The sequence below is a fragment of the Chelonia mydas genome, chromosome 10 (assembly GCF_015237465.2).
Source record: "Chelonia mydas isolate rCheMyd1 chromosome 10, rCheMyd1.pri.v2, whole genome shotgun sequence".
Taxonomy (NCBI): domain Eukaryota; kingdom Metazoa; phylum Chordata; order Testudines; family Cheloniidae; genus Chelonia; species Chelonia mydas.
This window is the reverse complement of record NC_051250.2, coordinates 67,376,010-67,384,100: the sequence shown is the minus strand read 5'-3', so window position 1 is coordinate 67,384,100 and position 8,091 is coordinate 67,376,010.

Genomic DNA, 8,091 nt, shown 5'->3' with positions numbered 1-8,091 from the left:
TGCCTGCATCCAATATAAATTATCAAATTCTTCTTCCTGGAGAACAAGAAATAAAGACAAAAAATTATGAAACTAAGAAAAACTGATCATCCATTTGCGTGCTGCAAAGCTGAAAAACAACTGATGTTTGTGTACAAATCTATACATTTCATATTGGTCTACAGTACCCAGTGAGTTTCTCTGTCATATACATTAGTTAATTCCAGTCCTTGTAGGTGCAGTGATAACTTTAAAAAGAAAGTAAACAAAAATAAGCACTTGGTTTGCAACTGACTGAATGGGTTGTCTTCTGTGTAACTTTTTTGGATGGTCTCTTGCTGCCACAATAAGCCAAATATATTGTTCATAGAATTGTCCTTTGCCCTTTTCCCATGACCATGCCAAATGGCAGATGATAAACAAACAGAACTACTGTGATGGTTTAGTGGTAACAATGTGCCTGGTTAATGGTCCTCTAAATTTTCCTGCCTCCTTAATCAATCTACAGTTGTTGCTTGCAGTGCTTACAAATGCTAAAAATAAAAGTATCTTACTGTTTGCAGTTATAATCCAAAACCGTAACCTATTTTAACATAGTGTATTGTTAGACAAAGAAAAACAAGTGATTTATAACAGGTAAGAATTTGAATTTCACAAGATATAAACTAGTCGCATACATTTTTTACCTCGGCTATTTCTCTAACAGATGACTCCACTACAATCTAACTCCGTATTTTTATAATGTAATAGCATCATGATATGTTATAGTATACAAAATTAATCTCTTTTTTAAAATCTGATTTTCTTTTTAAAATTGAGTTTCTCTAAGATTTTAGGTTTCAGAGTAGCAGCCGTGTTAGTCTGTATTTCTAAGATTTTAGTATAATCATACAGTTCTCAACACTGGCCACACGATGGCAACCTTTTTAAAAAAACCAGTCCATCTGAACTGCTTTAAACATTTTAATCCAAATCATCCCTGATATATATCTCAACAAAACTTAATCAAGTTACAACAGGTTTGAATTAAGGCCATTAGGTGTTTCCTGTTTTTAGAAGATGAAATTTAATTTTTCGGAAGCAAAACTAGGCATGAGGACACATGAAGTCAGTTTCTGAAAGATAGCTAACAGGAATGGAAAACAAGAACTAAGACAAGTTTATAGGAAAGAGTATCTTTAGAACCTGTTTCCTTTATTTTCTAAACATAGAAGCAAGTACTCCTCAGTGCAATATGTGATAGACAGCATAAACTGTTTTAGTGCCACTGTACCTACCTACTCTGTATACAGCAATCTTAGTTCTAGAGAGATATTTGGGGATTATTAAAAATTTGCAGATTTTTGCAATAAAACTCTATAATCCTACTTAGAATAGGTATTTTTGTATCTGATACACTGGGAAAACTCAGCGTTCAATAACACATACACTTGTATTTTGACCGCTGTGGTGGTGAATATATAGGGCTTTAATATAAAATGTTATGTGGCTCAATATCGACTCAAAATCTGAACAAGCTTGATTTAGACTTCTTTGCATGATGGTGGCTTGTTTCTTCATGCACACTTGGCATATATACTTAACATTCTGGCTTCTTTTTGTGCAGAGGGAGGGAAGGAGAGTTACCTGCTGGCCACATGCTGCAGAAAGCCCCCTGCTTAGATTCTTTTTTCCAAGGAGAAGGTTATTTATTTACTTCTGAGGATTGGGTCTTTTAACTGCACCCAGGGCCAATCAGAAGGGGGGGGGGGGGCAGGAGGGCCATTTGGCCTGGGCCTCAAGCTCAAAGGGAGCCTCAAATTTAGACACTTGTTGGCATTTGATAAGTTTCACAACTTGTTTTTATGCGCATCCCTATCGGACCAAAATGTGACACACTCTCTCAGCTTAGAGCTGCAAATTTAAGCAAATAAGAGATATGATTTGGTAAAAGACATAACTTTTCTGTTGACTGATAAAGATTTTGTCATATTAAAGAGTTAAAATGTTCATAAATATTAATAAAAATATATCAGTTCTGATGGTACAAGTTTAGACCATGATGAACGTGTCCTCTCAGATCAGCTGATTATATAAACAAACCACTACTAGTGGCTGGTGCTGGATCAAGTGCGTATTGAAAGATTGGGAATAGTTACATTTTAGTGTCTTTATAGTTTTATATCTAGTTGACTAAGGAATTATTTATGTATGTGAATTCCTCATTATTATCTTCATATGGTAGCTAAAAAGGGTGACTGGTTGGTTGGTTGAGCCCTAGCTTGGTAGCTTGGCCATCACCATCGGCTTTCATAGTCTATAGGCCCAGATTCAAGGTGAAAATTTGTGAGGACAATCTTGTACAGTGAGTTTTGTGAGGACACACATTTGAAATGTTTGGACATTATCCCTCTGTCTGTATCCATGTCTGTGTTTACAATATATATGTCATCCCTTTGTCTTCAGCTCAGTCTGTTATATTATACCTTGCGTGCTTGAGTTTTGATTCAATGGTAAGGATAATAACATGTCTGACTGTTTCATTTTGTGTCCCTTAATTAGTGTTCCTAAGTTTTAAGTCTTTTCAGCATTTCTGTACCATTCAGCATTTGTGTACATGTTTAAAGTAGAATATTTCAAGTGTGCATAGGCTACATATTTACGTTAGAACATTTCAGGTGTAAATAGATCAGATGATCACTATGAAGAGGAGATTTGAAAGTGGTGTAAGCAAGAGATAGCAAAAATAAGTTAGCGAAGCAGCAGCTAAGAGCTCAAAATGAATAACTTCATTTCTTAAACACACCTTACCCAACAAAACAATGCTACACATAATGAAAACTCTGCAACTGCAAAGGGTGATATTTCAATGCCAATACCTGAACATGAGGACAGTAGTCAAGAAGGAGATGTGCCAACAGAACAGATGCAGCAGAAGATCCTGTGTGTGATCAAGAAACTCAACAGCAACAGGAAGATGTAGATCTTACACAGCAAGAGCAATTCATGAGTACTACAGGTTTGACTACAACTGACATTGGAATCATTGACAAGAGCAATTCTGCCTAAATGCAATCTTTTCTTCAAATTAGTTGATTTGAGATTCCAAGTAACATTCCATGAGATGCTGATAATCATGCGTTCCCTACTCGTCTGCTGATAAAAACTCTTCCAAATGGTGAGACCTGTACAAGAGACTGGTTATGCTGGAGTACAGAGAAACAATCTTCGTACTGTGCACCATGCTTCATTTTGATCAAAAGTGCTGCAAATGCATCAGTTCTCTCTGATCAATCAGCATCAATTGAGCATCAACAGAGGTTGGAGGAAATTGAAAGACTGAGAAGCACATGAGAGTTCAACATCACACAGAGAAAACCGTGTTGCATGGTTTCATGCATGCATGCATCAGCCAGTAGGACAGAATCAACTGAAAGTTCAGTTGAGAATTTACTCTCGACTGAACTCTCTACAGAAACTAATAACTGGAAAAAACTTCTTGAGCGCATCCTGAATGTCATTCTTTTTCTTTCTGAGCGGGGATTGGCTTTCTTTGGTTCCAGTCAACGTATTGGTGATCGTGCAAATGAAAAGTTTCTAGGCATAGTAGAGCTCCTCAGCAAATATGACCCACTTTTATCAGAGCATGTTAAACATGTTTGAGAATTGCAAGAGAGTCAAAAGTGCATGCAAGTCCATTATCTCTCCACATGCATACAAAATGAGTTTATTGAGCTATGTGGGTCATTCATACAAACAACAATTCTTGATGAGATTCAGAATGCCAATTATTTTTCAATCATTGTTGATGCCAGTCCAGATTGTTCTCACCAGGAACAGACTGCTATGGTTATTCAATATGTTAAGATTGTAGACAGCTCAAAATTTTCAATTGAAGAAAGTTTTATTTTGTTTGATAATTTCACGAGAAAAACTGGGAAAGAAATTGCTGCTTGAGTACTAGCAATTCTAGGTTTTAAGTTAGATTTTCAGGTCTCGATTGGTCAAGCCTATGACAGTGGATCTAATATGGCTGGGAAATACAAAGGTGTACGAGCAGTTCTGCTTGAGCATAATTCAAACTGTATTTTTTCCAGATGTGGAAATCACACACTAAACCTTGTAGGTGTTGACTGTGCTGAATCATGCAAGGAGGCAATTACTTACTTTGGAACTGTTCAGCAAATGTACAATCTCTTCAGTTGCAGTTCACAAAGGTGGGAAATTCTGAAGCAATATCTTCCTGTTTCCCTGCATGAGATGTCCAAAACTAGATGGTCTGTATGGATTGATGGTGTTCAACCAGTTGCGCAGCATCTGAATTCAGCGAGAAAGGCTTTAAACGAGCTTGAATCTCTCAATCTCACTGCACAGGCTCAAACTGAACTTCAGTCTATTCAGAAGCACATGTCCAAATTTGAATGCATTCTGATGTCATCTTTGTGGATGAAGCTACTTACAATGATCCACCAAACTAATCTGGTAATTGAAGCATGCAATGCTACACTTGATGTTGAGAGGGATAACACTGAAAGTCTTATCAATGACATTCAACAGATTCATGAACAATGGGATGCGATCCTGACTGAGTCCAAATTAGTAGCACAGAATATTGGCATTTCATCTACTGAATCCGATGCAAGCAGCATTTCAGGGTACAGTGCCTTCCTTGTCATCATTGACTCTATTCAATTAGGTCTTACACATTGATTTGAGTCACTGAAACTAATTTGTATCCTTTTTGGGTTTCTTTGGCAATTCAACAGATTGAGGAATGAAGATCTACTTTCTGCAGCTGAACAATTTCAGCAACAGTACAACAAAGAAATCTCAAAAGATCTCAGTGACGAGGTCATCTTCCTCAAATGTATATATTCCATGAACTTTAAATTGGATTGCAAGCCAAAGGAATTCAAGAAATACTCAAACTTGGACTCCATGGTATGTTTCCTCATATCAAAATTGCATTGTGTATTTTTGTCAGTTTGCCTGCATCAGTGGCTTCAGGTGAATGCACCTTCAATGTGTTGAAGCAGGCAAAGAACTATCACCATTCAACTATGGGACAAGAGTGTTTGAATGGGCTCGCCATGCTTAATATCAACTGTGACATTGCACGAAAGCTAGATTTTTCCTCAATAATTAGTGCATTTGCACAGAAAAAGGTTAGAAAAGCATTTGTTAAATAAAAAAATATTCAAATTATAACTCACTCTTTTTTGGTGCCTTATTTTGTTTTCATGTGTCATCATTTTTTATTTTTATTATGGCTAGGGCCTCAAAAGCTGGAAGTGGCGCGGGCCTCTCTGGACTTCTGAGAGGGCGCGACTGCACCCATTGCTTTAGAATCTTGACACAGAGCCAGCCACACCAAACAGACAGTGCAGGCCTCTGGCTAGGATGGCAAAAATGTAATCCACCAAGTCTTTTCTCCCCATTATAGGCAGCCCTGTTACCATCTCCATCCCTTTCCTCTCACATCAGGGGGTAATTTCCTTTATAATTGTAGCAAAATGATTCAGGAGGTTTTTGCCTCCCATTCTCAGATTAAGGTGGGGTACTTCTGGATGCATGAGCCATGGCTGATAGGGTCTCTGGGTGGCTTAGACCAGTTATGGGGTCCAACAGTATTGGTTCCTCATGGTTCCAGCAGTAGCAGAGCTGAATAATAGAGACTGGGGAACAAAATCATTCCGATTAAATTTTTCTGCACTATATTAAGGAATTGAATCCTATAACTGGAGATGGGAAAGAGAGATGATTGGTGATGGCTAGGGCTTAAGCAAAAGATGCAAGAGTGGCCTTAATGCACCAGAGGAAGGGAGAATGTCACTTTCTTACTGGACAATACTCCTACATTGGGACTGGAGGGGGAGGATAAGCAACACACTATATCTGTTGTGTATTTTCAACAGATAAAACTTCATTTTTCATGTTTTAAATTTTTTAAGCTTTTGATATAGAACAATTTTAACTTAGGTAGAAATACACTATTTTTAAATCAGAAATAATTATTGTGTTTAATTATTTTTTCCTCTGTGCCATTTTATAATCACAGCAGGACAGGACAGTCCATGAAGCTTGGATAGCAGCCCTTTTGAACTGGTTGAGACATGCAACCTTTAGTTTTATGTCCAACAACCCATCCAATATTTGGCAACATATTTATTCACCAACTGATTGGATAATGAAGATGGAGCAGAGTAGGGCACAGATATTCCAGTCATCTGTAGCAGCAGAATGCCTATGGGCTGGCCTGACTGGGTACACCACTTACATTAAAAACAAGCAGAACATTGATTTGAACTGTCCGGCCATTGAATGGGATTGTCCATATTAGAATAAGCAGCTCCCTCTTTTTATCCGTCCAATCCATCATAAGAAACCCCCATCTCCTCAGTCACTATCCATAACCAAATAAATGCTTGACCAAAAAGACATCCCTTTTACCACAAGTAAACATAGGCTCTGGCAGACTGCCAAAGACCGTGAGTTTCCACAACTAAAGCTCCTCCACCGAAAATGCCTTTCAGATTTCTTTTCCGTGAACATTCATAATGCATGATTTTTATCTCTGTGGAAAGGAGAAGTCTGGCACAAATATAAACATGCTGAAAATGTTCATGCCACCATCTTGAAATCTCTCTGACCCTTTCCCAAGTTTCAGTCATCCAGTCATTGCGGGGAACCATCACCATGTGACTTGCGTAGCCAATCACACACCACGAATAGTGAATAGCCAAAGGCAATGAAGCAAACAGTTCCTGAGCAACTCACAAGTATATTGGCATAAGGTTTTTGAATGACAAACTCATCAATAAAAATGAATCTGTCTGCAGATAATTCACAAATGGAAATAAAGGCCAAATTCATCAGATAAGTCATTTGCTATGAATAGTTTTCAACCATAACCTTGATGTAGATGTGAGGCCAATGCAGTTCAGGGCAGAGGAGTGATATGAGTCACTAAACCAGCAGATCACCACAGTCTAGTGGGTAAACTGGAATGGGGCTTGAAATCTTGGTTCTGTTCCAGACTTGACCACTGACCTGCTAGGTAACCTAGGACAAGTCACTTCACCTATATGCCTCAGCTTCCCCACCCGTAAAATGGAGACAGTGATGCTTACTTCCTTTGTAAAGTGGTTTGAGAGCTACTGATGAAAAGCACTGTAGGAGGGCTAGATATTATTGTTGTTATGAAAGATTTCAAGCTCTGCAGCAGCAGAGAAAGGCCTTATCCTCCTAGCTAACTGCAGAGGTACAAGCTACCACAGCAAGCTGGAAATCCAAACAAGGCTTTTTCTATTTCCATCTGTCTTTTCACTTTTTGTCTTTCTATTCTCTCCCTTTGCCTTCCTAACCCACATCTCCCCTCACATCATGTCTCCTCCACCTGGCCTCCTGGTCCAAACTTTATACGTTTTCAGTGATTATAAAGTGTTCTTAGTGCATTTACTGCTAGTCCCTGGGTCCGTAACTCAATCCCACCAGGCTCTCTAGAGGCTACCTTTCCTTGGAGTGATGGATATGATGTAGTGGTTCTGGCCAAGCTAGTGGCTCAGAGGAGGAGACTAACAGAAGGATCAGTAACTGGTGTAAAGAATTTTAAAATAGTGTCACCCTATGCATCTTCCACACAATAGTTGTGGAAAATATCCAAGCACTATATTGGAAAATTTGGTAGGGTCCACCTTCTGTCCCCTTACTTGCCTTACCAGCAGAGCACTGGCAGCAGCTTGCAGCAGCCATCTACCTCCTCCTCTTCATTGTGCCATGCTGGCTTGGATTCAGCTTTGAGAGTAAAGAGCAGAAGCTTGCTTCTGCCACCACATCTCCTAGCAGCAAGGAAGAGAAACTGGAATACCTGCTGCCCTGTTGGAAGTGTGATATTCCAGCATGGCTGTGAGGAGCCATAGTAGGAATGCTAAATACATGATATCCAAGATACTTGACACCTGAACATTATTTACAGTAGAGCCTCAGAGTTATGAACACCTCGGGAATGGAGGTTGTTCGTAACGCTGAAATGTTCGTAACTCTGAACAAAGCATTATGGACATTCGTTCAAAAGTTTACAACTGAACATTGACTTAATACAGCTCTGCAGAAGAAAAATGATGTTTTTAATCA